The sequence below is a fragment of the Ambystoma mexicanum genome, chromosome 7p (genome assembly GCF_040938575.1).
Source record: "Ambystoma mexicanum isolate Mex_15411 chromosome 7p, UKY_AmexF1_1, whole genome shotgun sequence".
In the NCBI taxonomy this organism is placed as follows: Eukaryota; Metazoa; Chordata; class Amphibia; order Caudata; family Ambystomatidae; genus Ambystoma; species Ambystoma mexicanum.
In genome coordinates, this window is record NC_090939.1 from 139,563,100 (window position 1) to 139,576,281 (window position 13,182).

General features: G+C 45.8%; 1 protein-coding gene across 1 annotated transcript in view; it reads right to left on the minus strand.

Moving 5' to 3' along the window:
• The window catches only part of ARHGAP31 (Rho GTPase activating protein 31), a 603,437-nt gene that overhangs the window by 298,149 nt on the left and 292,106 nt on the right, over positions 1-13,182 (minus strand). The gene's annotated exons all lie outside the window — the stretch shown is intronic.

Below are 13,182 nucleotides of genomic sequence, written 5' to 3' on the forward strand. Positions count from 1 at the left end.
CAAGCAAGGACCTCTACCATCCAACCAACAGTGATTCATACCTGTGCAGATTATTCAAGCGAGGACCTCTACCATCCAAGCAACAGTGATTCATACCTGTACGGACTACTCAAGCGACGACCTCTACCATCCAAGCAACAGTGATTCATACCTGTGCAGATTATTCAAGCGAGGACCTCTACCATCCAAGCAACATTGATTCATACCTGTGCAGATTATTCAAGCGAGGACCTCTACCATCCAACCAACCGTTATACATATCTGTGCGGTTTATTCAAGCGAGGAACCATCCAACCAACAGTGATTCATACTTATATGGATTATTCAAGCGAGGACCTCTACCATCCAACCAACAGTGATTCATACTTATATGGATTATTCAAGCGTGGACCTCTACCATCCAACCAACACTGATTCGTACCTGTATGTATTATTCAAGCGAGGACCTCTACCATCCAACCAACAGTGATTCATATCTGTGTGGTTTATTCAAGCGAGGACCTCTACCATCCAACCAACAGTGATTCATATCTGTGCGGTTTATTCAAGCGAGGACCTCTACCATCCAACCAACAGTGATTCATACTTGTATGTATTATTCAAGCTAGGACCTCTACCATCCAAGCAACATTGATTCATACCTGCACAGATTATTCAAGCAAGGACCTCTACCATCCAAGCAACAGTGATTCATATCTGTGCGGTTTATTCAAGCGAGGACCTCTACCATCCAACCAACAGTGATTCATATCTGTGCGGTTTATTCAAGCAAGGACCTCTACCATCCAACCAACAGTGATTCATACTTGTATGTATTATTCAAGCGAGGACCTCTACCATCCAACCAACACTGATTCGTACATGTATGTATTATTCAAGCGGGGACCTCTACCATCCAACCAACAGTGATTCATATCTGTGCGGTTTATTCAAGCGAGGACCTCTACCATCCAACCAACAGTGATTCATATCTGTGCGGTTTATTCAAGCGAGGGCCTCTACCATCCAACCAACAGTGATTCATACTTGTATGTATTATTCAAGCGAGGACCTCTACCATCCAAGCAACATTGATTCATACCTGCACAGATTATTCAAGCAGGGACCTCTACCATCCAAGCAACAGTGATTCATATCTGTGCGGTTTATTCAAGCGAGGACTTCTACCATCCAACCAACAGTGATTCATATCTGTGCGGTTTATTCAAGCGAGGACCACTACTATCCAACCAACAGTGATTCATACATGTATGTATTATTCAAGCGAGGACCTCTACCATCCAAGCAACATTGATTCATAACTGCACAGAATATTCAAGCAAGGACCTCTACCATCCAAGCAACATTGATTCATACCTGTGCAGATTATTCAAGCGAGGACCTCTACCAGCCAAGCAAGAGTGATTCATACCTGTCCAGATTATTCAAGCGAGGACCTCTACCATCCAAGCAACAGTGATTCATACCTGTACAGATTATTCTAGCGACAACCTCTACCATCCAACCAACAGTGATTCATACTTGTATGTATTATTCAAGCGAGGACCTCTACCATCCAAGCAACAGTGATTCATACCTGTGCAGATTATTCAAGCGAGGACCTCTACCATCCAACCAACAGTGATTCGTACCTGTATGTATTATTCAAGCGAGGACCTCTACCATCCAACCAACAGTGATTCGTACCTGTATGTATTATTCAAGCGAGGACCTCTACCATCCAACCAACAGTGATTCATACTTGTATGTATTATTCAAGCGAGGACCTCTACCATCCAACCAACAGTGATTCGTACCTGTATGTATTATTCAAGTGAGGACCTCTACCATCCAACCAACAGTGATTCATACTTGTATGTATTATTCAAGCGAGGACCTCTACCATCCAGCAAACGGTGATTCGTACCTGTATGTATTATTCAAGCGAGGACCTCTACCATCCAAGCAACAGTGATTCATACCTGTGCAGATTATTCAAGCGAGGACCTCTACCATCCAAGCAACAGTGATTCATACCTGTACAGATTATTCTAGCGACAACCTCTACCATCCAAGCAACAGTGATTCATACCTGTACGGACTATTCAAGCAACGACCTCTACCATCCAAGCAACAGTGATTCATACCTGTACGGATTATTCAAGCAAGGACCTCTACCATCCAAGCAACAGTGATTCATACCTGTACGGATAATTCAACCGAGGACCTCTAACATCTAAGCAACAGTGATTCATACCTTTATAGAATATTCAAGCGAGGACCTCTACCATCCAAGCAACAGTGATTCATACCTGTGTGGATTACTCCAAAGACGATCGCTACCACCCAGACAGCAGTGATCCATACCTAAATAGTAATTATGGAGTTGATGTCCTGCTAGTCAAAACACAATGATCCATACATGTAAGTATCATCAAGAGAGGATCACCAACCATGTAATGGTGATTTATACCTGTACGGTTCATTCAAGTGAAGAAATTCTATCACACAAACAACAGTGATCTATGCATTTAAGGATCATTCAAGGGAGGACCTCTAAGCAAACAACAGTCTTTGTATTATTATTATAATGATTATTATAATAATAATAGTCATTATTATTATATCTATGGCACAAACCTAGCTTTAGGAAGCATCTGAAAACCTTACAAGTCATAGGGGGAAAACACAGTGAGGGAAGGAAAGCTACAAGGGAGGTGGGATCGGGGAGGGCTGGCAATTTGGCAGCAAGGGATATACACACAACCAGGGGAGGAAATATTGGGTTGGCAGATTGCCCAGCCTCAGCTTAGGTGTGGAGTTTTCATGTGGCTTTAGGTGTTAGGGAGGAGCCATTCCTTGAAGAGGAGGGTGGTGTGCTCCTTTCTGAAATATAGAAGCTGTATGGACCATTCAACAGAGGGCTGGCAGCCACCTAAGCCACCGTGTCTCATACCTTTATGGAACAGTCAAGAGAAGAACTCCTACCACCCGTGCCAATGTGATTTTGATAAATGAGTCTAAAGGAGGAGTCACTGTCCCCCAAAGAAACTGTAACTCTAGAAATCGGCTAAGACAATGCCTTCTACTATGCATGCAGCGGTGATCGGCTCGTCTCCAAAACAGAGATGATTTTACCACTGACCAAACAGAAATAGATCTTGTGAATATCCCAAAGGAGGCCTCTCATTGCGTAAGAAGTCAATAGCCCGCGCAGCCAAAAAGACTGACTTAACGCCCACGGCCTATTTTCAGTCCTAGCACTGGAATGGTCTTGAGTAGCTATTTTTGGACGCCGGGGATAGAGCATGCAATGTCTTTGCCAACTGAATGAAATGTGAAACATATCTGAAGCGGACAGTGCCAATTTTGCAAGCAAGATTAACCCACGTCTTGGAAAACATACCATAATAGAATCAGCATAGGCAGGCAGCACTTACCCATACACCAATATTAGCTTATAATATCCCCCTTAAGGATGATATGTAATACATAGCAGTTAGAATATAGGTCCACGGCTTTCCAGAGAAGTAATGTGTTTTTGTGTGGAATCAAATGTTTTATTTGGGAGGCAGGATAGCTGAGGGGCAACGCGTTTGTCTTGGAAGCAAGACATCGCAGAGCAACACAGGTCTGAATCTTGGTCCCACGCTTAGAGATTGGTCTCTGGTGTTAAGCGCGTGATAAAAGATTAATTAATAAGAAAAGATAAAGCTGGAGTCTGCACTTTAGAATCTGCACTGCCTTCGATAGTCATACGGGCTGTTAAATGTTATGTATTAGAATTGTGATTTGTATTAGCAAAACTATATGGCGTGAATACTTACCGAGACTCCCTCCCTGGCAAAATCATTCTTTAGAGAATATTGACGGATGTATAAAATTAAGCTGAAGATTGAAATGCAATTGTATTGATGTGAAATGTGCAGCTGTCGTTTACAGGCAAAATAAAATCCAGATTCATTTTGAATTAGGAAACCTAATTTTTGAATGTCCGGTCCACAGCCCGCGAGCTGCATTTCCAAGTCTGGTGAAACACTTCCATAAAACGAAATGCCACCCACTGTTGTCTACAGCATTCAAAGTCTCTCTGTTCTTCCTGCTCCAGCCAAGATCTGAAACTCTCTGGTGGCTATCCAACGTCCAACGTGGAACAATCTTCTCCACCGGAGGCAAGCGGGTTCTCGCCATGGTCGTGGAATGGACGCCTTCCTTCTGGGAGTATTAGGAGACCTGTGGAGGACTTGCGACCTAGGCGGCGTTTCGGGCCCCTACAATGCTGAACCTCTCGGCAGGGTCTGGTACCACGGAACGTGGTATACTCATTCAGCAACTTGAGCAGTTCTGGGGTTTGATCCTCTGCCCTTTCCAGGGTTATTTCATTTCTACGAGATCACTCCCACGTGAACCTCTTGATACCCCTTGTATTCATCTGTTCTACCTCTAACCTGTGGTTCTTCTCTTTCCTCTTCAACCTGTCTATCGCTGCAAGAACTCATGCTTCTTCTATTTTACGCCGATGCATTTGAAAGCCAGGTCCTCACCTGACTGGAGGAAGTGTCCAATCCTCATCTTCAGGAACGGGTCTTATCCATTTTCTTTGAAAACAATACACTGTGGCTAAACTGTGATAAAACTGAAGATGTGGTGGTGAGGGGTCCTTCATTACGTTGGTCGCATATTTTCATGCCTTCTAATCTTAAATTGTGTCTTCAGTGAGAAATCTGAGATCCATGAGATACCATTCTCATGCTTTCTTGCCCCGATCAAACCGAAACCTTCCTTCAAACAGGCACATCTTATAAAAATGTTGAATGAAAAGAACTCAAGCCCCCTTTCAATGGTTACAGCTCTGGTGTTGGCAGGAGGCAAAATGGAAATAAAGCAAGTTATGAGCTGCAGCCGATGTACCCCCAATCCCTTGGGCTGGAACTCCATTAAAATATGGCAAAATCACAAGTGAGGTTTGTAAACTCTGCCTGGGCATAAACACCTCAGTAGAGTAAAGACCTTTGGAGAAGGTTCTTGGAATCTTTGGCTGTGCATTTTCACGGTGGAGTAATGGATAAGGGTGACCCTCAACATTCATGTCTGGGAAGCAACAGCATTCCTCGAAGCTGCACAATGCAGGCCCCTTTTATAACAAATGAAGTGGTACATACTGTTTACATCATTGCTGTTTGTGCAGTTGTTCAAAATACCCAACATTCCAAGAGTAAAACTGAGCAATGGCTTGGGCGTTGCAGCACAATATTACCTTTGTGGGCGTGATTTAGGCTTAGCGTCTCGCCAGCTTGCGTTTAAGGTCATTTGAAATGCTTATTAACTCTGTAGAGTTGGTTGGACTGTGCAATACGTAGGAACACTTTGAGATCAGTGGGTATTGATATAGATGTCCTGCTGTCGTTTGAAGTACTGTTTCACAGTAAAAGTCCTACCTTGTATTTAAAATACAATGAATGTAAAGATGACTTATAAGTATCAGTGATGCATTGTGTGACATACTTTGCAGTTGATTCTCCTCTTAGTACTGAGCGTGCAGCAGAACGTCATGGAAGACGTATGATAAGCCCAGCAGGGATGCCATTTACCCGCTTAGCACGGAGCAGCTTCCGTAAAGATGGCCGAATGGATATCTTTACGGGACACCTTTACAGTTGTGAAAAAGTGTGTATGTTTAGCACATACTTTTTGTCCTCACCCTTCTATGGCTTTGGGTATTATCCTTACACAGGTTTCTTGATGCACCTGCGCATTCAGATTTACTCATCGCCATTTGAACTTCTCTATGGTCTATTTCATGCTTGCACCTTTTGGGTGGCCACAGACCTCTGACATTTGAGGCTAGGGAGGGAAATGAGTGCTTTCCTCTCAACATCATCTTAGATCCATCTGTGGGAGGTCCTTCATGCTTGACTTATGCATAGGCATGTGTTTAATATTTTAAAATGATGCAGAATTTTTAACCTTTACTTTTCTGAAGGGAAAACCCTAATTTTTAATATGGTTTCAAAAACACCCGTTGTGCATTTGAATATACAAGTGATTGTTGTATGTGTGTATTGATTAGAAAGAACATCAAAGATGATATGAAGTGGCAACAATAAAACCAATGAGGTTTTGGCTGATTTGCATATTAAAGAGCATTTTGGGAAGATAAGAATGACCAAAGAGCTTTTTATCTGTCCTATATGACTGCGAGAGTTGTATGACTGAATCACTAAATACCTAAAGCACGCTGGGTTTAATGAGTGTTTCCTTTTGGCTTAAAAAAAAAGTCACCCTAACAATAAAGCTTTTGCAAATATCAAGCATCTATTCAAGAGTTTGGACATCAAAGACTTTAGCTGCTGTCAGAGTGGAATGACAGCTAACAGCTCAAAAGTTGTGAATCCGCCAGATTAAAAAAACAAAACTAGCTATTTGAAAAATGAGAAACTGTAAATTAAAAATAAACCAATAAAATGCTGCGCCTCTGGAATTCTGCTGCCCTAGGCCTAGGCGGCCATGTTGTATATACGCCTGGAGGTTTAAGTGTTACTGGTGGACTAACCACCTATTATTTTCACAAACTATGACTATCTTATTTCGTAAAACACAGCATTTCTTCTGTCTGAGATTGTGCATTCCTGCCTGCCAGCTATTTTTATTTATTTGCCTTTTTAAAGCGCTCACACAGCCCGGGGGCATCGAGGCGCTGTTATAGGAATATGTCTTTGTTGCGTATTTATAACTTGCTTAATTCCCAAAGGTTTCTAAGCACAGACCCAGGGATTGAACCTGTGGTGCTTTGTGTCGTCTTGTTTGCAAGGCAAGCACGTTGCCGCTGAGCTATCCTCCCACAGTTATGAAGACCTACTACCAAAAACCCGGGGATTCTGCATTTTCCAATGGAAAAATAATCTTGAGAAAGGGGGATGGAGCACCCAATTCCGGGACAGTCCAGGCAAAACCGGGACGTCTGGTCACCCTACCTGTTACCCATATGTGTCATCCATTCTAGGTTACGGACCTAGCACAATATGTCAAACCTGGAGATTGGCGGATAAGGTTTGGGCACACGCCGCTTCTTGTATAGCTTTTACTCAGCTGCCCTTTGGGCTGACAACATGTCAAGTGGATATCCGTCACTTCTTTCAACCGCAAAATGGGCGACGGGACTGTCGCTATACACTCCTTGCAAAGGGTATTATTGGGATTTCCTCTATAATCTCGCAATTTTAGTTCCCCAGATGAATCGCCCAGGCAGGTTTTAAAATAATTCTTGTCTAGTGTTCAAACAGGGCCATAAATGTGGGAAGAAACGGTACATATCTGTGGTATGGAAGCTTTTTGATATCACCTCCATCGGCCTCAAGTATCATATCTTCCTGGTGCCCCTTAAAGCCACTAAGGCAGGGCCGGCCTTAAGGCAGGGCTGCCCGGGCGACCACCAGGAGCGCCCTGCCATTAGCCCCCTGCCATGCCAGCTCGGGGGAGCATTTCAAGGGCTCCCCAGAGCTTGCGTGGCGGGTGAAGGCGCAGCAGGCATCCCATTGAATGGAAATGTGGCCCACTCTCAGAGAGAGAGCAGGGTGCATTTTAGCACAATAGGGCATCGCTGTCAAACCAGCATGGGGCACCCTGCCATTAGCCCCCTGCCATGCCAGCTCGGGGGAGTCTTTCAAGGGCTCCCCAGAGATTGCGCGGTGGGTGAAGGCACGGCAGGCATCCCATTGAATGGAAATGTGGCCCACTCTCAGAGAGAGCAGGGTGCATTTTATCACAATAGGTCATCGCTGTCAAACCAGCATGGGGCACCCTGCCATTAGCCCCTTGCCATGCCAGCTCGGAGGAGTCTTTCAAGGGCTCCCCAGAGACTGCGCGGCGGGTGAAGGCGCTGCAGGCATCCCATTGAATGGAAATGTGGCCCACTCTCAGAGAGAGCAGGGTGCATTTTATCACAATAGGGCATCGCTGTCAAACCAGCATGGGGCACCCTGCCATTAGCCCCCTGCCGTGCCAGCTCGGGGGAGTCTTTCAAGGGCTCCCCAGAGATTGCGCAGCGGGTGAAGGCGCGGCAGGCATCCCATTGAATGGAAATGTGGTCCACTCTCAGAGAGAGAGCAGGGTGCATTTTATCACAATAGGGCATCGCTGTCAAACCAGCATGGGGCACCCTGCCATTAGCCCCCTGCCATGTCAGCTCGGGGGAGTCTTTCAAGGGCTCCCCAGAGATTGCACGGCGGGTGAAGGCGCGGCAGGCATCCCATTGAATGGAAATGTGGCCCACTCTCAGAGAGAGCAGGGTGCATTTTATCACAGTAGGGCATCACTGTCAAACCAGCATGGGGCACCCTTTGAAAGGCAGCCCCGTGCTGGTTTGACAGCCGCAGCTCTATTAAAGCGATTAACTCCCCGCTCCATTACGGACCGGGGGTTAATCACTTGATTAAATACGGTGCTCTATTTAATTTGGCGCTCCCACCTCCGCTGCCCTAAGGACGCGGGGCAAGGGAGTGGGGGCACCAACATTTATTGACTCGCCCCTGGAGCTGGCAGTGCTGAGGCCGGCCGTGGACCCAGGTCTTGTAAAGGGCTCATACACCAACAAGTTGGCCTCTTAGCCCTGGAGGCTGAACCGTCTGTGTAGCAGAAGAATGCTATTGGAATGCTGGTTTATTTTATTGATTCAATATCAATGCTTCAAAACGTTAAAATAACTACATGAGAGGACATGTTTCGCAAACTTGTAGGACTGGCTTCCCATAAAAGTGGGCCCTGCTGAGAAATGCTCTAACAAGATCTAGCATAACTTATCTCTTATCCCTGAATATTTGCAGCATCTCATGGTTTCTGGGTGACCAGCTGAAGTGCAGCACTGCCTTTCTATAGATCCATGCATGCAGTCTGTGCGACTCCACCTAAAGAATGACACTACATGCTCAGTTGCTGATGCACGCATAGAAACCGGGCGCGGGGGTCCCTTAGCAAAGGCTTCTAAGCGCTTTCATCCTCGTGGATTCATCAGCATCTGCTCTAGACCTCTCCCATGCTCATGAATCCAGAAGTGCAATACATGGGAGACTGTATCATCCTGCGCATTACTGGGACATCGCCACAATATCAAGTCATGTCCAATGCTTCTCCATTGTGGTTCTAAATGAGATGGTGTGATCCCTCTGTGACATTGTGCAAAATAGTGATCTAGGGTCACGTATGAAGGCCCTACTCCATACAAATACAGGCTGGTCTTGACATATTGGGTATGGTAGTTAGCCTGCTGGGAATTATTTTAGCAAATATTAGAATTATCTTTTTCAGATATGTGCCTTATTTTTGAAGCAAGGTAATTCTGGGCTCCTGCATTCGTTGTGGGAGGGTCCCGCCTTTGGATCGCCTTCGGATCGCTTTCCTAAGCTACTAAAAGATGTCTGGCTATCGCTGACAGAATATTCTTTGCAAAATCCAGCCCATAGAGTCTGGTGAAAAACTTTACAACCAATTGGCAGGTCCCGCATTCATAAGTCAATCTTTTCAATTTGGATCCGGGAGACTTTGAGCAGATCCTTCAAGTACCTTCATGGCTATGTCACACGTCTATCACTAATTAGCTTCATGGCTACGGCACACATGAATTGCTAACGGGTAAAGCACATTGCTCTCATTGACTCCAGCTCTGAGCTAGACACTTGGCAGACAGTGGCAGACCAGTTTTCCACATTAAGAAGCTCCGCTGAAGGCTTGTCGTTGTATCTCACTTCCGCCATACTTATTGCTGCATGTCAGGTTATGCTGTGGTGCTGTTCTACTGCACCAATCACCACCGTGGCGCTCTTATGGCGTTGAAGTGTTGACAGAGAAAAGGGTGCCTTGTCCCCCCACCCGGGGTAACCATATTGTAGTCTGCGAATAAAGAAGCATGGTAAACACAGCAAAACATGTAAATGGGGCAGGGAGAAGCAGAAATGTATGGGGAATATAATTACATAAGTAGGGCTGCTTGTGTAATGGTACTAAGCTGATCAGGTGGACTGGTGGTCTAGAAAGAGGCAAAGCAAGAAAGCTCAGAGACGTGAGCATTTTCCAGTGGAGGTGTACTCTACTACCGTGGAAGCCGTACGGGGATTAGCGGAAACATGGTTGTGCGATGGCCCCCGAGATGTGTCTGGGAAGCCGTTGAAGCGTTGAGGCCCGAATGGTCAGGTAGCGCATTAGAGGTGCCCGCTATAAATCCTAGGTATATGATCTGGGAATTCCAAGCCAACTGTCAGAAGGGACAGCCCCAAAAACAGGCTTTGTAACAGACACGTGACCCGTGTATAGGAGTTACCTCACTCCTGGAGCTGGTCTTTGAATTGGAATTTGGTCGGTTGGTTTTCTGGTCAAATCATATACGAGGTGCAATCTTGCCTCTTCCTCACTGTAGCTGAGCATCTTCCTGCATGCTCTCACTATCTGACACCCACTATCATGCATAGTTTTCTGAGATAGCGATGCCTCTTGAGCCATCAGCCCCTTATTTCTACCAATCACATTTTAACATGGTCTTGTATGTTTGTTCAGCAAGCCAAGTCAGTTGGGGATTGATTTGCTGGAATCGTACTGAAATGTCTTTTTTTTGTGCACCCCGCAGTCACTGCGACTTTTGGGGGTGCACAAAATACTGACTCCCACGACTGCACCTAAGCAGGGGGTTGCTTGGGTGTCTCCCGCGCTCCTTGAGCGCAGTAACAGGAGAAATGGGTTGCGGGAGTGTCCCCCATTTAACTTTGTGGTAAGCGGGGGACAAGACAGTGAAAAAAACAAAAAAGCACCCTGCTGCGTCAGCTCTGACCCACGTTATTGGGAGGAAGTGACGCCGCAGGGATAGAGGAGTGTAGGCGGAACACAGAAGTGTGCCGCCTTAAATGTAAGTGGGGTTGGGTGGTGGGGGTTCAGGAAGGGGAATGCGGGATGGGGGATGCGGGCAAAGTGATCTATTTGATCACTGCGCTGTGCCATAATTGGTGTCGACATTTTCATCGGCGCAGTTACGGGTGGCGCAGTGCTCACATAGATTTGATTTGCTGAGGTAGCCTATCTCCATTTATTGCCATAATTTTGAGACCATACATTTTTTCTTGCAGTGACATAAAGGCACCACTAGGGGCACACTATTGTATTGTTCGAACCTGTATTCCTTGCTTTCTTTACAGGAAATAGGGGTTGCTTTGCATTTTCAGTGGACGGCTAAACGGGTTTTTTTATGCATACCGCTGTGCTACTGGAAGCAAAGTGACACACAATAAGTGGAGGCAAAGCATTCACCTTATTACTGACGTTTTTTGGTGTTTAGGATTGCTTCACAATGCGAAAGGATGGTGGCGGGAAAGACTGCTCCACGAGCACATTGGCTATTCTCTGCACATCAACCTACCAGACTCAAGGACAGATTGCCTTAGCGCTGAACTGAATAAATCTGGGGTCTTGTTCCAGTAAATATTCATGAAATGGTGGGACTGCGGTACTGTTTTTCTGCTGTAATGGCGACTGTGTTGAGCTCCAAGGCACCTTACCGGACCACCTGACACAACCTGCCAACTCTGTTTTTCCTTGTGGGTTTACCCAGTTTCACTTCCCTCCTTCCTCAGTTCTAAGACCCGCCATGGGCCTTGTGCGACCAATCACCTATGCCCTTACCACCATCCCCAGCATCAGAACAGCTCCTGTGATCATCCCTCCCATTCCTTTGCAGGTTTCCTTTAGCAATGCTCCAAGCATTGGGGCATTGGGGACACCCCGGGTGTTTGTGAATGCTCTGGACAGCCCCCATGCTGCTTGCATAGTCGTTGTGGGTTCTTGCCTGCATCCTCTATGCCTCCTGGGCCCATCTCTATCAGGTTCCCCGGTCTGTTATTGCTGCATTCATGACTGCAGTGACAGATATTTTTTGTATCACTGAGACATGGCTCAAAGAACCAATAGGCCCCACATGCGATATCACAGTCCCTGAAGATTATGTGTCCATTTTGCCAACAGAGAATCTGGCTAAGGAGGAGGAGTGGCAGTAATTGCAAGATGTGCCATCCCTCTTTTCCCAGGCAAATCTACGTCATTCTCCATTTAAAACACTTCTCTCTGAAAATAGCTGCCTAAATCTGATAGTAGTTTATAGACCACCTTCTACTACTCCAGACTTTAATGAAGAGTTTACCCACCTCCTTAACCTCCTTAAAGGTCCAAATTCTGCCACGCTAGATGTCGGCGATCTCGATAGATGGTATGGCAATCCAAAAGACAAAGATGCTATTAATCTAGAAATCCTATTGAAAAATATAGATTTCCACGTCATCAATAGAGAACCCACAATGGAAAACAGGCACAACTAGACTGTATATTGACCAATAACCTAGATACACATGATTACAAGACAGAACCATGTATCTGGTCCAATCATTTTAGTGTCACCTTCCTGATCACCCCTCCATCACCTAGAGATAATATTCCAAACCCACCGATGAAAGTAGTCCAAAGGAATGTTAACAACATACATATGGAACAGCTTGAATCATGTCTAAAGGATATCAATGATAACATCAAAGAAGAGGACTCCTGTGACATCATAACCGGTAATCCCTTACCACCCTATTCCGAGGTCCCTTAGCGGGTCCCTTCCGCAATGCCTGGTTTTACAAGGCATTATGGATGGGACCCGTTAAGGGACTTCAGAGCTAATAACGGTACCGCAAATTGCGGTACCGTTATTAGCTCCATCCCCATTGAGCCCTATGGGGGCTCGAATGGGAATGGGGAATGGTTCCCGGAATGTGGATTTACCGGGTCTTCCAAGGTTGGAATGACCCGGTAAGTCCCTTTTTCGGGAACCCGGACCCGGAATGCGGTAAGGGGGTAGCCATGGTGCTAGTGGCACCATGGCTACCTCCTACCGTGTAATGAGGCCCAGTGTGTGTTAGAGATTTATAACTGCCAGACTTTGTGCGGGTCTGGAGGAGCGTGGCAAAGTGCACATGGGGAAAGAGACACAAGGGGCAACAAAGGGCTGTCATGTTGGCCCCAGCATGCACACTTAGAAAAAGCGCAAAAACGAACATGAAGTCTGCTGTGCACACTCTCACTCTGGTTCCTGATTGGTGGTTGGGTGTTTCCGTCTATGGTTGGTAGTCATTATCGAGGGGGTGTTTTTCATTATATAGGAAGGAGAGTTTGGGTTGCATTGTACTT